The following is a 21,160-nucleotide window of genomic DNA, read 5'->3' as shown; positions in this document are numbered from 1 at the left end:
GAAAACCATAATTCAAACAGATACATGTACCCCAATGTTCACTGCAGCACTATTTACAATAGCTAGGACATGGAAGAAACCTAAGTGTCCATCAACAGATGAATGGATAAAGAAAATGTGGCACATATATACAATGGAATATTACTCAGCCATAAAAAGGAACAAAATTGAGTTACTTGTAGTGAGGTGGATGGACCTAGAGTCTGTCATACAGAGTGAAGTAAGTCAGAAAGAGAAAAAAAAATACCGTATGCCAACACATATATATGGAGTCTAGAAAAATGGTACTGATGGACCTAGTGGCAGGGCAGGAATAAAGACGCAGGCGTAGCGAATGGACTTGAGGACATGGGGAGGGAGAAGGGTAAGCTGGGACGAAGTGAGAGAGTGGCACTGACATATATACACTACCAAATGTAAAATAGATAGCTAGTGGGAAGCAGCTGCATAGCACAGGGAGATCAGCTCAGTGGTTTGTGAACACCTAGAGGGAGGAGATATGGGAATATATGTATACATATAGCTGATTCACTTTGTTCTACAGCAGAAACTAACACAACATTGTAAAGCAATTACACTCCAGTAAAGATGTATAAAAAATAAAATAAAATAAAAAGCATCTATCTTCCCTGAAAAAAAAATACATATAAGGTAAGAAATGTCATGCCATAAGAAACTTAAAACTATCATTTTAATAGCAGTTTATAATTAGATAGCACTTATTCACACATATTAGCTCATCTACTCTGAATAACTATTATTTTAGGTGCTATACAAAGACAACTTTAAGAAAATATAAAGGAGTTGTTTCTAGAACTTCACTGAGGTTAATAAAAATATACTATATGCCAAGGCATTAAAAATTATTTTAATGTAGACAATTTTAATTGACTGAAAGTACTGACAGGTTGTCTCTATATTCTTTAATGGCAAATAGAAAAGGGCTAAACGAGTAGCAGAAGGATTTTGATTGAGATTTAATAAATTTGAAAATAAACGACTTGTTAATCATCAAAATGCCTTATTGATGTGCACTTATAAAAATCTATCCTGAATATAGTCAAACATTAAAATGAAAAAGAGATGACAAGAGAAGCGATGTGAAGGGCTTTGGATACCTGTCCTATAGATGTCATGTGGGGTGTGTGACAGGATAACCCTCCTCAGAAAGCAGTGATCTTCCTATTCTGTTAATACAGAATTTTCATTTTTTTAATTATAAAAATATTCTATAATCATTATTGAAAAATACTGAAAGATTTATAAGAAGAAAACCTTCCATCATCATAACCCATAGAAAAATTACTGTTAAAGTTTACATTTCTGTTCAATTTTTCTGTTATACTTAAATAAAACTCCTACACTTGATACATAATTTTTTTGCCTTAACATGTTTTGAACCTTTTCCCATATTTTCTAACATTTCATAAATATTGTTTCAATTATTGTGAACTATTCTGTGTAGAGAATCGGGCCATCCATTTACTATCATTTACCTAATTTTAGATGCTTGGCTTGTTTATAATCTTTCAATGTTTTCATAATGTGACAAACATTTTTGCATAGGAAGTTTGCATTTTTAAAGAATTTCTTTATAGTGGATTCCTATGAGAATTACAGTGTCAAAAGGATGACTGTTATCTTCATTTTAATATTTATTATCAAATTATTCCTCCAAATTTTGTTCAGTATGCTCCCACCAGCAGAGTAACTATGGACTTACTTCGTTTATTTATTCAACAAATATTTAACAGAAACTTGCTGTGTCCAGGCACCATGTGAACTGCTGGGCCTGACCTATTGAATACGATAGGCACTATGCTGTTTTTTAAGAGAGGAGCGCCAATTTTACTGCTGTATTACCAGCATTGCATATTTTCAAAGTTTTATCTTTCTGACCTGATGTGGGAATGTTATATTTTATTGCTTTTTTAACTTGCATTTCTTTCATTGCTAGTGATGTTGAACATTTCTCCATATTCAGTGGTCATTTATCGTATTTGCCCTTTGCCCATTTATCCATTAAAGTCTTAAAAAAAGTACATGGAAACTCATGGATTTGCATGTTGTCTTTTCACAGGGACCTCACGAATCTTATTTACATGTTAGAGTGATTAGAGACATTTGGTGGGTTTTTTTGGGGGGTATTTATTTGTTTGTTTATTTATTTATTTATGGCTGCGTTGGGTCTTCGTTGATGCACATGGACTTTATCTAGTTGCGGCGAGCAGGGGCTACTCTTCGTTGCGGTGCACGGACTTCTCATTGCGGTGGCTTCTCTTGTTGCGGAGCACGGGCTCTAGGTGTGCGGGCTTCAGTAGTTGTGGCACGCGGGATCAGTAGTTGTGGCTCACGAGCTCTGGAGTGCAGGCTCCATAATTGTGGTGCACGGGGTTAGCTGCTCCGCGGCATGTGGGATCTTCCCGGACCAGGGCTCGAACCCGTGTCTCCTGCATTGGCAGGCGGATTCTTAATCACTGCGCCACCTGAGACATTTCTTTTTTTTTTTTTTTTTCGGTACGCTGGCCTCTCACTGTTGTGGCCTCTCCCGTTGCAGAGCACAGGCTCCGGACGCGCAGGCTCAGCGGCCATGGCTCACGGGCCCAGCCGCTCCGCGGCATGTGGGATCGTCCCGGACCGGGGCACGAACCCATGTCCCCTGCATCGGCAGGCGGACTCTCAACCACTGTGCCACCAGGGAAGCCCAGACATTTCTTAATTCAATAAAATATTTTAGTACTTTTGCTGCTAAACCGAGTACCCATCTTCATCTTGAACAGAGGCTTAAAGCCCTCTTTAGACAGAGTATTAGTACTCCTTGAATGACCCCTTCTTGACTTTGGAGGTAAGAAATGAGATGTAAATGGTATTAAAGTTATGGTGAGTTTACTAGGTTATTTGGTTTCTTCTTGGGCTAATTATGGATCTTAGGACATCTTCAGTATTAGACTGGATAACTCTTTCCCTGTTCTGGGAACGGATTGATCATGTGAAGTACTCATATTGGAAGGCAGAGTGGTAATCAATATTGTAGGCTGAGGTCACTGACAGGGGCCGAAGACAATCATGTGTGAAATTTAGGATAAATTGCTTTTGGGTTTTTGTCTGGATTTACTAAGACAGGGGAGTTGTTTGGGCAAATGATGCCTCTTTGGGGTCTCTTTGAAGTGACCATCTAATGAATCAAGGAAAGGGCAGTTAAATCCCTCTCGGTGAGAAGATCAAAAGTGGAATGGGAAACAGTTACATGTCATAAGCCAAGGGCTATCAGTTGACCTTTCTTAAGCATGGGGAGAGGAGGTTGGATACTTGGGAAGTTTTTGTTGTAGAGTGACCTTTTTTATCCTTTCACTTTTTCTTCCTTTTTCTCCTTATCCTCAGTTTCTATAGGCCTGTTCTTGCTTAATTATTCAGCATTGTATCTCATAATTTCATCCTTGAATCTCTCTTTTCTTGAACAGCTAGGGAAGTAAAATAATCCCATTCTCTTATGAAAAGATCTTTGAATTCATTTCCTTTTCTCTTGTATGGTATTATCTACTTTCTCTACTTAACAGGAGTTAAAAGATACAGAGATGATTCACACCTACTGATAATTTCAGCATATCTTTTAGCCTTATGTGTCCCCCCGCCCCCCGCCATCAAATCTTTTACCAAAGGTTGGGTTTCATATGTTTCCTGTTTCGTTAAGTTGACGAGGATGCCAATGAGTAAAAACTGCCAAAAAGTGAGCCGACAAAAGAAGAATCCAAGGGCTTAGTCAAAGGATGGGCAAAAACGTGGCACACGTACCACTACTCTCCCCTCCCGTGTCAGGGAAAACAGTGCTAATCAATCACAAGACTCCTACTGAGCCTGAATGTGGCCTCAGAATTCTTGCCAGTGTTGCTTTCTGCCCATTCCCTCCCAGTATCAGGGCATCCAAGCTGAAACCTATTTTATTTTCTTAATGTAAGATATACAAACATACCTCCAGGGCTTTAAGAGTTAACTATGATTGAGAAGTAATATCTGTAATATACTAGCATTTTTCTTTTCTTTCTCTTAAAAGAGGGACTACCATAATGCCATCTGTAGAGAAGAAAATCTGATTTGATAACTGACATTGCTATAGCCAACCATGTCTGAGACTTAGTTATATGTTTCAGGTAATGGTAAGTGTTATGGATAAAATATTTCAGAGAGAAAATGTTGGCAGAGGGGCAGTGGCAAGAAGGCTTCTCTGCTGGAAGGATATGTGAGCAGAAACCTGAATGGTGTGAGGAAATCAGTTACATGATGATCTGGGGGACAGAATTCCAGCCTAAGAAACACCAAGTATAAATCTCACCAAGTGAGATTACCTTACAGAACGACAAGAAGGTTGAGATGGCAGAATGAATGAAGTGAGTAAGGGAGATGGGGAGAAAGAGGTAGACGGGTCAGGTCAGGTGAGGTCCTTTAAGGCCAGGAGTTTGCCTTTCTTTCTTTCTTTTTTTTTTTAACTTTTATGGGAAGCCATTGGAGGATTTTGATTTGAGGAATTGTGTGACATTTTAAAAGATCCCTTGGATGCTTTGGGATAATATTAGGGAGGCAGGAGTGAAAAAGTGAGACGAGCTGGGAGGTTATTTCAATTGCCCAGATGAGAATAGATAGTGGCTTAGACTGGGTGGTAATGACATACGAAGTGGTCAGATGCAGGATGCCATTTGGTGTTTCATCAAATAGGTCTTGTTCTTAACAGTGTGGAATGTGAGAGAAGGAGAGGACTCAAGGATGAAGCAGGTTCTTTTGGAGGGGAGGGGGGCGTGCAGCTTGCAAGAGCTTAGTTCCCTGACCAGGGATTGAACCCGGGGCCACAGCAGTGAAGGCACCGAGTCCTAACCACCAGACCACCAGGGAAGTCCCAGGGATGAAGCAGGTTCTTAATCTTAGAAACTGAGTGAATATTGATGCCATTTGGTGAAGTGGGAAAGACTGAGGAAGGAGCAAGGTTTGGAGGAGAATCACGAGTTTGGGATCCGTATAAGTCATGTAGTGAATCATCAGTGCCTGTGTGAGACAGGAGAGGGAGAGGTCTGGCTGGATGCATTAACTTGGGAGCCATTAGAATTTAGGTGGTATTTAAAATCTGGGGGCTGAATGAGATGACCAAGGGAGTGGGTGAAGATGGAGAAGAGGGTGCAGTACAGATCTTTGGGGTGTTGAAACATTGAGAGCTGTGGCTCTCAACGGGGTAACATCTAGCAATGTCTGGAGACATTCTTAGTCGTTACAATTGCTGGGGGGAGGAGGGCGGGGCGCTACTGGTAACTAGTGGTTAGAGGCCAGAGATGCTACTAAATATCCTACAAGGCACAGATCATCATCACATAATGTGGAATGATCTGACCTCAAATGTCGATAGTACTAAGGTTAAGAACCCTGATGTAGAAGTAGGGAGGGCAAGGAGCCAGCAAGAGTGACTAGTGAACTAGGACGAAAATTGGAAGAGTGCTAAGGATGGGATTTCTAGAAAGGAATTTCAAAACAGAGAAAAATGTGTGTTCACCTCTGCCTGATGCTACTGAGAAGTTGCATGAGAGGAAGACTGGGAATTGATCACTGGATTCAGTAAGATACAGGATTTGGGGATACATCCATAGGATTCAAGATTCCTTTGAAGGCTAATATAGTCAAATGATGAGATTTATACATTTTCCTAAAATCAAGTACTTGTTAAAGAAAGCCGACCCCCACTTTTTTTTTTTTTTTTAGCCACAGAGGCAATCAATACCAAATGAAATTTTTGGTATTTTTATTGTTTAGCCTTTGTGAAGTACTGATTTCAACTGACTCTGGTTAGCTTAATCAAAACAGGAATTTATTTGTAAAATACTATGGTATTTTTATGAAGTCAAGGAAAAATGGATTAATTGAGTGTTGGGCCGGGTGGCAACCATAAATCTCTGCTCATAAGCAAGATTTCATGGACCTTTTCTATCATTTACGTGACCTGGATACAATTGACTCTCAGTCTCTTTTTCCTGGTTTATTTATTTATTTATACAAAAGAAATACAGTAGCATTAGCTTGGGTCAGATAGCTGTTTTATGACCAGTCCCTTCTTTTTTTTAAATGATACCCTTTTAATTAATTAATTAAAATTTATTTATTTTTGGCTGTGTTGGGTCTTCGTTGCTGTGCGCAGGCTTTTCTCTAGTTGCGGCGAGCAGGGGCTGCTCTTCATTGCAGTCCGGGCTTCTCATCGCGGTGGCTTCTCTTGTTGCGGAGCACGGGCTCTAGGCGCACGGGCTCAGTAGTTGTGGCTCGTGGGCTCTAAAGTGCAGGCTCAGTAGCTGTGGTGCACGGGCTTAGTTGCTCTGCGGCATGTGGGATCTTCCCGGACCAGGGCTCAAACCCGTGTCCCCTGCATTGGCAGGATGACTCTTTACCACTGCGCTGCCAAGGAAGCCCGACCCATCCATTTTGAAAAGTCCAGATCACATTTGCTGCTCAGAGCTCCCCCCACCCGCCCTGCTGCCTTAGGTTCTCGGAGTAGTTCCCAGAAAAGCAAGAACAGTGAAGGGACAGGCCAACATTCTAGAGATGCTACCAGAGATTTTACTCCTTTATCCTACATATCTGTACATCCAAGCAGGTCCTCAATAACTTTGCTCTAATTTTACCATGTATAACCACAACACTTCTTCCTTTACAGGAGATAACACACTTGTACAGTTACTGGATCCAGAAGTGATATCATGAGGACCCTGTTCTTTGAGTTCACAGTCACTGAATAGTGTTCATTTCTCCTCTTGTCCCATCATGATCCATTTAAATATTTTGCAACTTATAAATCAAATGAATATTTTTATTGCAATTAATATACCCTATATGTTAGTGAGACCCCCCAAACAAGGAGGGGGCAGAAAGAGAAAAAGTTAATAGTATTAATTGAAGGAATAAATAGGAAGAATTCATCAATCTCTAGATATCCCAAGAGTATGTAAGAAAATACAGGTTTAGTCAAGATTCCCTGTTTACCTAATCGCAAGGTTATAAACTACACTGAGTCATTACCCGTTTCAAGTTGTTCTTGCCTTTAGCCAGCATTTCAGTGGGTCTGAACCTTTATTTCTGAGAGGTCTCAACCTTCACCAGTCCAGCCTAGATAACATTATGAGAATCTCCTGCTAACCTGTCCTCCAGATTCCTCTCATACCCACAGAATCCTCAACAATCCTATTTCCCTCTGATGGGATAAATCATGCTAGCTATTAATCAAAACCCCTGCCCCGCCCCCATTCTTTTTTGCCTGTTCTTTTCCTGGTGGGAGGAGCTCAAACTAGCCCAGAGGAAATCTGTTTCCAATTCTGAGAGATGACTCCTGCCCCCGGCCCCTGCCCAGTGCATTTGGCAATGAAACATCCCCAGCACCCAGACCACTGGTCCTAGACTCATTTACTCTTAACCGCTCAGTTTCTAGTCCCCTGTACAGGCAGTGAGACAGATAGCATCATTTATTAATCACCAGAATAGAACGTGGACTTCATGTTTTGGAGAGCTCCCCAGCTTACAAAGTGCTGGCTCACAGGGCACTTCCACTGTCTCTGAGAATCCTCGGAGAGGGTCAGTCTAACTCTGCTTAACACGGAAGCCATCACAGTGAGATTTCAACACTCTTGTTGTTTTTTCTTTTAGTGGAGCAAGTATTAAGATTCAAAATAGCCTTGGTTTAAAAATAGAAATTATTTTTTAAATTTCTGCAAAGAAAACGGCCTCAAATCCCTTCAGCAAAGTAACACCTTTATTAATCTACATCAAATTATCCAACTTTTCCTTTACTGTCTTGTCCTTTCAGTTAATTCACACTATCCTTGATTCCATGGCAAATTATAGAACTATTTTAGAATACAGTTAGCTGGAAGACATTGCTGCAGGAGTGGTAATGGTAATGGTAATATGCTGCTGTATATTACCAGCTTCCCGAGTAATTGTGTTTTCATTTCCTCTCGTCGTTCTCAGTAGAACCATCTTGGGTACATGTCATATTTTAATTGTGCTGCATTCTCTAATATATCATTTCCTCTAACCTCATACCAGGGTGGTCGTGGCTCTCCTTAGGAATTTTCTGCCTTGCTGTCATTGACAGACATGACTGTCATTTCAAATAAAGGAAGAGAAAATAAACTATTTGGTGCATCCCTTCATTAGCAACGAGTCACTGCAGTGCCTCAGGCTAATGTTTTAAATGATAAGTTGTGAACATTTGTCAAGAAAGTCCACATCTATGTACATAAATCATATGCAGGCCCACAGTAAAAAACCTTACACCTGAAATACTTGTCAGCACAATACAAGTCAGTCTAATCCTCTTTGTTCTTGTGAAGCCATTATTGACAGTCTTGTGCCTATTTATAATTTCTCAGCAATGCTAGACTCAGAGGTTCCTGTTCTATTATTTGTTTGGTGGAATCATTCCAGGGAATATTTATCTTGAACTTGAGTGTATTGATAAGTTCTTCTGGGCTGAAAAATATCTGATGAACTCAATTCTATTCTTAGTATAGATTTAGCTCACGTTATGGATCAATTGCTTTCCTGAAAGATTTGCCTATGAAGTTAATTTCCTTCCAGTAAATTGATGTTTCTACTGACATGCATTTTATTTATTTTTTGTTTTATTTTATTTTTTTTTGCGGTACACGGGCCTCTCACCGCCGCAGCCTCTCCCGTTGCGGAGCACAGGCTCCGGACGCACAGGCCCAGCGGCCATGGCTCACGGGCCCAGCCGCTCCGCGGCACGCGGGATCATCCCGGACCGGGGCACGAACCGGGGTGCCCTGCATTGGCAGGCGGATTCCCAACCACTGCGCCACCAGGGAAGCCCCCCTGACGTGCATTTTAAATTGGAGCTGTGTTTTCTGGTAGACAGTAGCCCCAAGACATAGTAAAATCACATTTGAGATTATAGCAGTCCCTTCATGGGGGAGAAAAAAAGGCAATTTTCAGATAGTGATAAAATGTAAAAACAAGTTATTAAATTGAAGATAATTAGGGTTAATTTTATGTTTGACTAAATGGATTCAAAGTATAAAGGAGAAGAAGCCATGATAACTTAGCTGAACAAAACATTCTGTAAAGACCCTGCGTCCTCTAATACTTTACGGCAGGAAAACATGAAATTCTTTTTGGTGGCTTAGGTTTTGTTTGCTTTTTTCTCTTTTTAAAAATTTTTTTTCCTTTGGAGATATACTTGCTGAAGGAAGAATGAGAAACAACTGAAATATTTAAAAATGAATCAAATAGAATATGAGAACATATTATTGAACTGTTAATTTGAACTTGAAAGTGAACCCTTTGGAGAAATGAAGTTTCTTTTTGCCTTCCACAGGATCTAATTCAGCACCGAATAAAGAGTAATAACTCTAACAGCAAGGGTGTATATAGTGTTTATGGTGTTTAGTTTCCCACTTTTTAAACTATAAATTATACTTTGATGGTCATCTTATAATATTTCTTTATAATAGATCTTGAATAACAAAATGATTATTCTTCTAGGATAGAGTCACACGAGTCAATTTTTATTGGTTAAAGGGCAAGGACAGGGCTTCCCTGGTGGCGCAGTGGTTGAGAGTCCGCCTGCCGATGCACGGGACGCGGGTTCGTGCCCCGGTCCGGGAGGATCCCGCATGCCGCGGAGTGGCTGGGCCCGTGAGCCATGGCCGCTGAGCCTGCGCGTCCGGAACCTGTGCTCCGCAACGGGAGAGGCCACAACAGTGAGAGGCCCGCGTACCACAAAAAAAAAAAAAAAAGGGTGAGAACATATTTAACATTTTGGAATAGGTGTCAGCAAACTTTTCTGTGAAGAGCCAAAGAGTAAATATTTTTGACTTTGTAGGCCATAGGGTCTCTGTGGCTTCTTCCTCCTCCCCCTCTGCCTGCCCTTCCCTATTCCCCTCCTGATTCACACCTCACCCTGCCTCTTTCTCCTTTTTCCCCTCCTTCAAAAATGGAAAAAATGCAAAAACCATTCTTAGCTCATGGACTGTACAAAAACAGGCTGTGTGCTGTATCTGGCTGCTGGGCCAGAGTTGTCAACCCCTGTTTCAGATATATATTGCCAAATAGCTTTTCAAGGATATATACCAACTTACTCTCTCACCAGGAATCTTTGAGAGTATTTATTTCAGAGTAGTTTCCTTGTATTGTTTTCATATTTATATGAGGACATTCATTCTAGATTATTTTTCAAAATGTCCAGTTTTAACATTTATTACTGTTTCTTTGGTCGCGGAAGTTTAATACTCTAGGTCCAGTTCAAAATATTCCACTAAAGACATTCATTTGGTGAGGCACTGAAATCAAATAAATCCATTTCTAATGTGTGAGAACTTAAAAAATGGTCAGGAAGCACTCTCAGCTTCCTGTCTCACGAACCATGACTAAGTTCCCTAGTGGAAGCCTCCCTCCTCTGGATACTAAGATCTCTGAACCCACCAAGCCCAAGGTTGCAAGGATAGGAAGTAAAAAGTATGCAAGTGATTAATTAGGTGTAATAGTGTGAGGGGGCCTCTCTCACTTCTATTTTTGGTCCACAGACCTGTGTATTCTGGGAGAATGAGCACCAAATTTTTCCTTCTAGTTGAAAGCATATACTGTATCTTTGGGGTAATTGCAGAGATTTGTGACACCATCAAAGATTTGAAAGATGCAGGGATGGTGATTCATACCATACTCCCATTTAAATTCTCTTTTGGCTAGTGAGAAAACAGATGGCTTTCAGAGAATGTCTGTATTATTCTAAGCTTAATTACATGGGGATGCAAATTGCAAGCACTGTTTCAGATATGGTATACTTCCTGAGTATATCAGCACAGCCCCTGAGAGCTGATATGCATTTATTGATACAGAAATGCTTTATTTTCATACCAATCAATTCATCTTCATCTGGAAGGGACGGCAGTATACTTGTCACTGGCTTACTTTAGGGTATGACAGTTTACCTTTTCTCTGTCATAAAATCGAAAGGAGTTTGATCATTTTGATAGCGCTTAAAATATTATACTGGCCTATTACATTGCTGCTATTATGCTGACTGGGTATGGGAAGCATCAGATAGCAAGTACCCCAAATGCCTTAATAATACAAAAGCATGCTAAAAGGTATGAAATAAACCCCATTCCTGATTCCAATTACTCTATCAGTCAGAGTCCTGGCAGAAAATAGATGGTATATTCAAAAGGGTTTAAACTGAAAATAACTTAACGAAGAGATTATGTCCAGACCAATTAAGAAAACCAGTGTGAGTTTGTGAGGTTCCCAGAAACTAGCAGCAGCAAAAAGTCATTACTAGCCCTAGACCTGAAGTGGGAAAGGGCAGAGACAGAATTACAGGAAGCTGGCAAGAACTGGAGGCATGGAACAGGGCCAGGTGGCAAAGATATGGTTGCTAAAGAAGAAGCCAACTTTAAAAATCTTGATCCAGCAGGTCTGAAGTGACACAACCTCTTTCTCCTTTTGCTGTCCACTTTCTTGCTTTTTATGTGAGGTGTTCTCCTCAGCTGTCTCATAGTCATTGGTTGTACATGCTTAAGTTCTGGAGATCAAAAAGCTTTTTGGAAGCTCTGAGTGCCCATGAAAGGATACTGGATTTGAGCTTCACTCTAGGATGATAGGGGATAGCTGTTTATCAAGGAGCCTCAAATATTACTATCTCCATGTTCTTTCTCTTAAGCTAGTCATGTTTCTCCTAGAATAATATTCCAGTACCTGCCTAGCCCTAGAAACTAACAGTTTTCTTGGAGCCTAGTGGGGTAAAAAAAGCTAAAACCTTAGCATGTAGCATTTAAGAAGAAGATGGTTATGGAATTCTCTGTTTTCTATGAGTTAACCATACATCAATTCTGCCTGATATCCCCCAGTCCAGAGAATAAATGTTAAGATGTTGACCAAAGTGGGAGAGGGGCAGTCACTTGTTGGTAAGTAAGGCTATAAATTGCCTTCTGATCACTGCTTTGGCTGCATCCCCAATATTTTCTAATTTCCCTTGTGATTCTTCTTTGACTTACGAAGTTATTTTGAAGTATGGTGTCTAATTTCTAAATATTTGGGATTTTCCAGATAGCTTTCTGTTATTAGTACCTAATTTAATTCCACTGTGGTCAGTGAATATGTATTTTGATTCTTTTAAATGTATTGCCTTATTTTATGGCCCAGTATGTGGACTGTTTTGGTAAATTCCATATGCACTTGAAAAGAAAATGTATACTGTAGTTATAGGATGGAGTATCTTATAAATATCAGTTAAGTAAAATCAGTGGCAATGTTGTTTAATTCTTCTATATTCCTGTCAATTGCCTGTCACCCTGTCCTGTTAATTACTAAGAGAGGAGTGTTGAAATCTCCAAATTTAATTGTGAATATATATATATTTCTCAGTTTAGTTCTGATAGTTTTGCTTTATGTATTTTGAAGTTCTGTGGCTAGGTACAAAGAAATTTAGGACTGTTAATATCTTTTTTTGATGAACTGTCTCCTTTATCATTATAACATTTCTCTCTTTATCCCTGGTAATATATTTTACTTTGAAGTTTATTTTTGTCTGATATTAATATAACTACTCAAGCTTTCTGTGATTAATGTTTGCATGATATAGCTTTTCCCATCCTTCTATTGTTAACCTATTTATAATTTTACATTTAAAATGAGTTTCTTATAAATAGCATATAGTTGAGTCTTGCTTTTTTTATCCAGTTTGATAAACTCTGGCATTAAATTGGAGAGTTTAAGTGATTTATATTTAATGTAACTATCAGTGTGGTTGAGTTTTAGTCTACCTTCCATTTTTTGGGTTCCCTTTTACATAACTTTTGTCTTCTTTTGGATCAAGTACTTCTAGGATTCCACTTTGTGTCCATGTCCACTGTTGGAGATACCATTTTAAAAAACTGTTTGCTGTAGAGTTCATAATATGTAACTTTAATTTATCACAATCTATTTTAAATATTATTATGCCACTTCATATAAATGTATGACTCTTAAAACAGAATATTTCCATTTCTCTCTCTTGGATATTGTGCTGTTGTCAACATTTTATATCTACATATGTTATAAACCCCAGAATACATTATTTTGCTTCAGTTAATTATATCTTTAAATAACTTCAATAATGAGAAAAACGTCTTGTGTATTTACTCACATGTTTATCAGTTTTGGTGTTTTCCAAATTTTCTTCTGATTTTTTTTTCCCTTTGCCTGAAAAAATGTATTAACACTTCCTGTGGTCTAAGTTAGCTGGAGATAAATTGTCTAGCTTTTAAGTTTCTGAAAAAGACTTTATTTTTCTTTCATCTTGGAAGATATTTTCACTGGATATAAAATTCTAGGTTGACTTTTTAAAACTCTCTTATCATTCAGCAATTTTTACCTTTCTTCACTTTAAAGTTGTCATTTCATTTTCTTAATGCTTGCATATTTTGACAAGAAGTCTGTAATTATTCTTTTCTTTGGTTTTCTAAACATAATTTTTTTCTTTTTTACAATACTTTTCATCACTGGCTTTTAGCAATTTTACTTATTATGGCTTTCTTTTGTGTTTATCTCCCTTTAGGTACATAGAGCTTCTTTGATCTAGGGGCTTGTAATTTTTATCAAATTTGGAAAATTTTCAGCCAGTTTTTCTTTAAATATTTTTCTGTCTCTCTTAGACCCCTGCTTCTAATTTTACATATATTAGACTGCTTGACAATGCCCCATAGGCCACTGGGGCCCTATTAATTATTTTCAGTCCAGAAATCACCCCTTAGCTGGAAACCAAGGCAATTTATGAGGCTCACTTCATTTGTTGTACCTCTTTCCAGGATTATAATACTGCATTGTTTGCTATCAAATATCTAAAAATACTTGTTTCCTATATTTTGTTTAGTTTTCAGTTGTTTATGGCAGGAGGTTAATTCCAGGCTCTGGGTTCAGAACCTAATTCTCCTACTTACAGTTTGACCCTGGGCAAAGTTAATGTCTCTATTTCATTAGTTTTCTCATCTTTAATACTTTACACCTAAGTTGCAGGATTATTGTGAAGATTCTTAGTAATGTGTAACATATATAAAGTGTGTGATGCATAGTAAATGTCCCATTTGTAGGATGTTACTTACCCTTAAGAAAATGAATTTGTGGAGAGAGAAAGTGATAATCAGGCCTCAGCTAAGGTTGTTGGGATAAAGTGCCAGGCTCCTCTTCAGTACTAATGCCTGGGGGAAGAAGGGAGATAGAAAAACTCTGTTGCCTATGTTGCCTAAGACACCTTGGCAGAAGGGTTCATTAAAAACACTTGCTGTTTCTAGGATGCCACTGCTTAGCTACTCTGCTGAAGAACTCATCACTTCAGTTCCAAATCACTGAGTGGTCAAGATAATCTCCAAACCTTTCTGGTTAGAAGGACAAAGGTCACTGATAGACAACTAGACCAGCCCCATTGGCTCTGTGAAGTCAATTGTTGGTCAAACAGCTGGGATGGGGCTAAGGCTCAGGTAGGAACTAACTCTGTAATATAGCAATTTCTCTCAGAATTTAATATTAGAAAAACCTTTGTCAGCCCATAGGATCAGTGTTTCTTCCTTCTGATAATAGGGGTGAAATAACTAAATGCTCTTTCATTCTTGCTTTGTAAGGACACTCAAAGCCATATTTTGTTCTTAATCTCTTAAATGTTTACCCTTAACATGGGCATATGTGCCTTCTTTTTTTCTTTGTATCAGTCTTGTTATGTATATTCATTTTTTGGTGAATTTCTTAAGATCATTTCTTTTTGGAAAGAGATTTTAAAAAATTGTTTATTATATATTTTATTATTCAAGGCTTAGTATTTTGTACTGCTTTAGCTATTAATATAATTGGTAATCATGTCATATCTCTTCAAGAGTTGGGTTCCCCATTGGTGCAACTATCCCCATAATAACTGGAACAATGTGACATAAAAAGAAAAAAAGGCTATTCACATTTATTTATAATGAATACTATAAGAAATGTTTTCATTCTTGTTCTTCAATATTTTTTGTTAATAAGCAAGTATATTCCTCATGACCAAACATACCAAAATGTGTTGATAACCTAGGCATTTGAAGTACCAATATCAATTTCTTCAGCATTTACTATCTGTGAATGGACAGAGGTTCTTAATGTCTCAGCGAACGTTACAACCTTCCAGATCTGATCCTTTCTTGATCTTTTCTGCACCAAACCTTACTTAGGTGCACCTGCTCCTACCTTGTATCCTTTCTAAGGCAGAGTGACTCAGCAGCCTTTGTGCTACTTTAAGTACATGCCCCTGTTTTCAGGTGTTAAAATATCCAGTATAACTATAGCCACAGTTCAGTTTCCTGGCTTGAGTACTATTTGCCTCTCATCTAACATTTGTATTCTTTATAGGAAAAGATCATGGAAAGAGGTTAATGTAATAATCATAAAAAAAGATATTGATGTACCTCTTTAAAAAGCGATTTCATTTACAGCTATGCCTATAAATAGTTTCATTCATGCTGTAGGCTCCTGTGTTTGACCTTCGGGGAAGATGTGTCATAGGGTGTCTATGAAGTTCCCTGAGGAGCTGCACTTTTTGGAGATGATCAGCCACTTACTGGGAGCTATTGCATTTGATGATGTGAATTCTATTTTTAGGACTTGAACAGATTTGGGATCTGCTGTGCTGGAGTGCTGCTGTGAATTCTTGTGAGCTTAATTTTTCTCCTCTGTATCTTCTTTGACAAGAAAATAGTCCTTAACATGAGTATGTGATGTGTAATATGTCCTCAACGTAAACAGCCTTCTCTTTTTTTTTACATACCCCGTCAATTCATCACACCCACTCCAGGAAAAGTTTTCTGGAGGAAAACAGTTTTGAGCACAGCTAAATATCAGGCATATTCTTATTATGTTCATTTTATTAATGAGGAAATGATTCAGGGAAGTTTAGTAATGCCACTAAGGTCAAAGAATTAGTAAAGGTCACAGTTAGGAATCAATCCCACCTGTCAAATGGTTCACGTCTCCTACTTCCTCAGACCTCAATATTCCCATCTGGGAATTGGCAGTAGTATCCTTCTCTAAATAGCCTGAAAGATTTCCCTGGAACCTGGATTTTAGTTCTGCCTTTGCCACTAGCTGGGTATGTTGGAACTATCGCAATCTTCCTGGATTTCTGTTCCCTCAACTATAAAATGAGCAGTAGATGGGGAGATACATAAGATCCTTCTGACTCTAAATTCTATTGTATTTTATTTGAATTTGCCCATAATTTTAGAAATCCAAATAACACTGCATTTGTTTGATGGAATTGAATGCTTTCTTCATAGGCTGTGAAATTGACATGCCTACTCCCCCTGTCTGTCCTATTTCTGGATCTACCCACAGCCCTCCATACCTCTGTACACCTTCCACCTGTCTGTCCTTGCTCATAATTTCTCTCTCTACATACTTCTCACGAGGAGAGTTAAAGGCTGGGATGGATAGATAAGATGTTTTCTCAGAGTTATAGCTACCTAGCTTGTTTAGTAACATTATATCATTAAATATCACACGGAATGAAAATGGGGACAGTGGGATTGCTGAGGGTTGATCTCTAACTGACAGATAGCAGCCATGAGAATTTACTTTTGCCAAAGCTCTGTCTTCCTAGATATAGACATGAATAATTACACACAAGCACACACCCTCTTTACAAGTACTTAACAATGTCACTTTCCATTAGCTACACATCTAGATTGCTGTCTCTCTTGCTTGTAAGTACATGTTTGAATAACATAATGGAAGACAACCTGTCTCCCTTTACATTATCAGTTCTGATATTCACAGTTGAGAAAACTTCACCTCTTTGGATTTAAGTCAAGTATGATGGATGGCCTTGAGAGCTACACCATAGGAACAAAAACTCATGAGAGTTTCAGGCTGAGGGTTTTTTTTTTCCCTCTTCTTTTGGAGGTATAACACTCCATCACTGCTGTCAAGTGAGGGCTCAGTATGATGAGAAAGTTAGAGGAGAAAGGCTGAAAGCCACTGTAATTTTGTTCCTTAGGGACTTTTGTCCAAATCTGATTATATAGTATGTTTGCAAACTTCTCTTTGGAAGTTGGAGTGTGTGTGTGTGTGTGTGTGTGTGTGTGTGTGTGTGTGTGTGTGTGTGTGTATGTGTGATAATTAAAGCCAGTGCCTGGTAAATAAGGTTATTATTTTTAATGAAATGTAGTTTGTGTGTGGATTGTGGTATGAATGAGGAAATGGGTAGGCTGTGAATTTTTACCTGAGTTTTTTCAAAACCTAGTATAGTGAATAACTGTTTTTAGTACAAATTATAAAATAAAACTGTTGTAGCCTTTAAGTCCTCTCAGATGAAATGGTTTAAAGTTTTTATAGGTATAGTGTTTCTGGGGGCAGATGATGGAGTGTATAAGGCAGCTATTTCAACAAATAAAACCCAAGTCTTGATGGCTCATAGCAAATATTTATTGTTCTCATTCATTGGTCTAAGAGTTGGCAAGGTTCACTTGATCTGATCTGGGCTCAGCTGTGTCTGGCTCCAGGCCGCAGGACTGGGTTTGGGTCTGCTCTATGTGTCTTAAGTCCAGGCTCCCTAGGATGTGCTTGTCTTGTGGTGATGGTAGAAACGCAAGGCAGGGTGTAAAAACGCACAATACCTCTTAAGGTGTTGGCTCAGAACTGGCACACTGTCACACTGCCCACATTCAATTGGCCAAAGCCAGTCCTCACAGGGCCAGATCCAACATCCGTGGACCCAGTGTCCATGGACACGGGGAAATATATAACATCTGTGCCAGTGGGAGGAGCTACAAAGGCAACTGGAAAAGGCCTTTGGTGCATAATCACAATGTAGGAAGGAAGTGAAGACATGGGAACGATAAACCAATGTGCCTCAGGTAGGGAGACTTATTCCATTGGGGGAAGATGAGCTATGGAGACTGCCTCCAGTTTTAAATGGCACATCACCTTTCCTTTCTGTCTGCTTCCATTGTGTTGATAATTGACAGCAAAATCCTAGTCTGATGTTGTAGGTTAGCATCAGGAAGTGCAGCTCATCTGGGAAAAGCACAGACTTTCAAAGTGGTCTCGAGGTAAGTTGCCCTTCCTGTACTGTGACTGTGCTGTATGTTGTATTAACAGGTGGTCAGCTGTGGAATTAACCTGTGTATGTATGTGTGGTCCATCAAGCTGTTGAAATGTTTTTGAGAAACAAAATAACTAATAAATATTCAAGAGAAATTAGATTTATAGTATATGCACATGAAAGGGGAAGACATGATTAAGTTGATAAGACTGTTTTAAGCTTTCCATAAAATGTTCAATGAAAATCTAATACCTCAAAATCTATTTGCATCAGAAAATTAAATGACATTTGACTGTTCTGACAGAATATACTTACCTAACTTCAGGTCATTTTTATCTCTCTTTATTAAATGTATTCAGTTGAAGAGAGCAGTGTGGTCACTATCTATTTTAATAGACATAGACATGTGCTTTATTTTTGACTGTTCAAAAAACTTGAGTTGGTATTATTAAAACTCTCCATTCAAAGACTTACTATTACTATATATATATATATATATATATATATATATATATATATATAAATATAGTAAGAATACAAAAGAATATATACTTTTTAATATTCTTTTGCATTATGGTTTATCATAGGATATTGAATATAGTTCTCTGTGCTATACAGTAGGACCTTGTTGTGTATCCATTCTATATATAAAGGAGTGGAAAGTTGGGGTTAGCAGATGTAAGCTATTACGTATAGAATGGATATACAAGGTCCTACTATATAGCACAGAGAACTATATTCAATATCCTATGATAAACCATAATGCAAAAGAATATAAAAAAGAATGTATATATATGTACATATATATACATATTCGCTTTGCTGTACAGCAGAAATTAACACAACATTGTAAATCAACTATACTTCAATTAAAAAATTAATTTAAAAAGACTTACTTTATGAGTTTATGTCCTTTGTAATGGTGAATTTGTCCAGTGCCCTCACCTACTTTGTCAGACTTTTGAGAAGAACAGTTTTGTTACTTATTTCTGCCCTTGGTCTTTCCTGTCCTAAAGATCCTTCCCCAAATAACTACGCATCATGGCTTTACCTTGCGTGTTTGCTTCATAGGGATATTGTCTGGTTAAAATTAGGTATTAGAAACTGATTCTTGAAAAATAAGACTACTTCTAAACTGAAGTTACTTTTCATCATTTCTGCCTAAACTTCACGTTGTCTTTCCTCTGCATAAAGTGAGCTGGATTGCATCCCACACCTGTTCATGCAGTGGTGGACAGCCACGGCAGGTGTGTGGGTACGTTTGCATGTGTGTCTGTATTTTATCTAAGGACACGAGATCCTTGTAATTGTGGGCTTCACAACTCTCTTATACCTAAATGATGAACTTCTACTCACCAGACAATGTGCCTTTGATGATCTAGATATCTTACCTTAGGTGTTATACAGCATGTTCTCTGTGATGTATGTAGCATGTTTTATGTTGTTTTATGAATCTGTGTAAACTGTACCCAAAGCCAGCAGCTTTCCGAAATGAAAGTGAAAAGTGGAGGGATTTAAAATGAGGGATGTGATTAGTAATTAATACATTTCTGAAGATGAGGTAGCCTGGTGAGAGTACACCATAAATTTTAAAAGGCTTATTTCCTCTTTTCTTGCCAAAGATAACCAGAAATAGTCTAGGAGGGGGGATGAGCTATATAAATGGAAGTTATCTGAACAGAAATATTCTAGGAGGGGGATAAGCTTTATAAATGGAAGTTAAGAGGGGTCCGAGCTTTAATCTCTTCAGTCTCTTAAAGCATGGCCAGCACTGCCCTCCTCTTGGGGTCGCCATGAAGTCACAGTGGAGGAACTTAGCAGACTCCCTCCTCTCCGAGGTTCTTTATGCATTAGTCCTTTTCTATGTCTTCTGAGCAGGAGTGGGGGCACTCTGTAGCACATGAGGCCCTACACAAAAGCCCAGAAGAAAGTCTGTCTGGAGAGAGTAGTTAGAAAGAGGCGTATGGAAAACATGAGGCCAAGTTCCTGAAAAGACCCTCATTCTAAGACATCTCGCTCAGGTGAAGAAAGAGCCTAGTTGTAACCTTCTGGGACCCATGTCTGCAGAGTTGATGTCCAAGGCCCTGGACCTTCATTTTCTCGGTGATCACAGCAAAGTGTTTTGTGGACGGCCTGCCAAAGGGCAACTGTAGAGACACTGTGACCTGCATCACCTTTCAACTTTAAAGTGCGATTAGAAACCAACCCATGGAACAGGCAAACAAAAAGCAAAACCTTGGCTGTTTTCAAATTTTCTTTCCTCTGAAATGCTACTCTAATATAAAGGAGAAGCGTGTCATCCCACAGTCCTTTTGTTAGTGGACTTACTCTCAGCTCAAGTTGCTTTAAGTCAGGTGTTCAACGTGGCGGAAGTCGTTGTCTGGTTTTGGGTCCCTGCCAAAGAGACACTATTACAAGGATTAGGTGTAATAAACACCCTATCATATATCCAACAGTCATCTCTGTTGCAGAAGTGCACTGAGCCTAAACCCTGAACTTCTGCCTGGTTGCTTAATATTTTGCCAAGGTTGCTTACCGGGAATTAGAAAAGGTCTAGGAACCTGAGAGCTCTATGGGACTTTACAAGACCAGTGCTCTAACCCCTGAGCTATGGAGCCGACTGCTCTATGGGACTTTAGAGGTCATCTCGTGGTTTCCAAACAATATCATATTCAAGAGGAACGCTGGTGGCTTGCGACGTGTCTAACGCGTGTCCCTTTAAATGGATTCTGTGGTCATGTAAGTTTGGAAAACACTCTTATACAGAGCTAAGTTTCTTTAGTAAAGGACATCTCAAGGTCTTTGATATGCTAACATGAATCGTGGCTCTGGGGATACAACATGTAGCTTTTCTCACACTCACTTGACCACGGAGTCCTTTTATTGTAGAACAGTTACCGCCATCTTAATGCCAGGCAGAGGCCATGGAATCTAGTCATTAAGAGCACGCCCTCTAGTGTTTAGCTGCCTGGGTTCAATTCCTGGCTTTACCATTTACTGATCTTAGGATCTTGAGCAATTCGCTTCACTTCTTTGGACTTCAGTTTCCCCAACTAAAATGGGGACGCTAATGATACC

General features: G+C 38.9%; 1 protein-coding gene across 1 annotated transcript in view; it reads left to right on the top strand.

Annotated features, from left to right (window-relative positions):
• FMN1 (formin 1) overlaps window positions 1-21,160 on the top strand; it is a 406,404-nt gene that overhangs the window by 59,876 nt on the left and 325,368 nt on the right. The gene's annotated exons all lie outside the window — the stretch shown is intronic.

This window comes from Phocoena sinus, chromosome 2 (assembly GCF_008692025.1).
Source record: "Phocoena sinus isolate mPhoSin1 chromosome 2, mPhoSin1.pri, whole genome shotgun sequence".
Lineage (NCBI taxonomy): Eukaryota > Metazoa > Chordata > Mammalia > Artiodactyla > Phocoenidae > Phocoena > Phocoena sinus.
The sequence above is the reverse complement of the archived record's forward strand: the minus strand, read 5'-3'. Positions and strand labels throughout refer to the sequence as shown.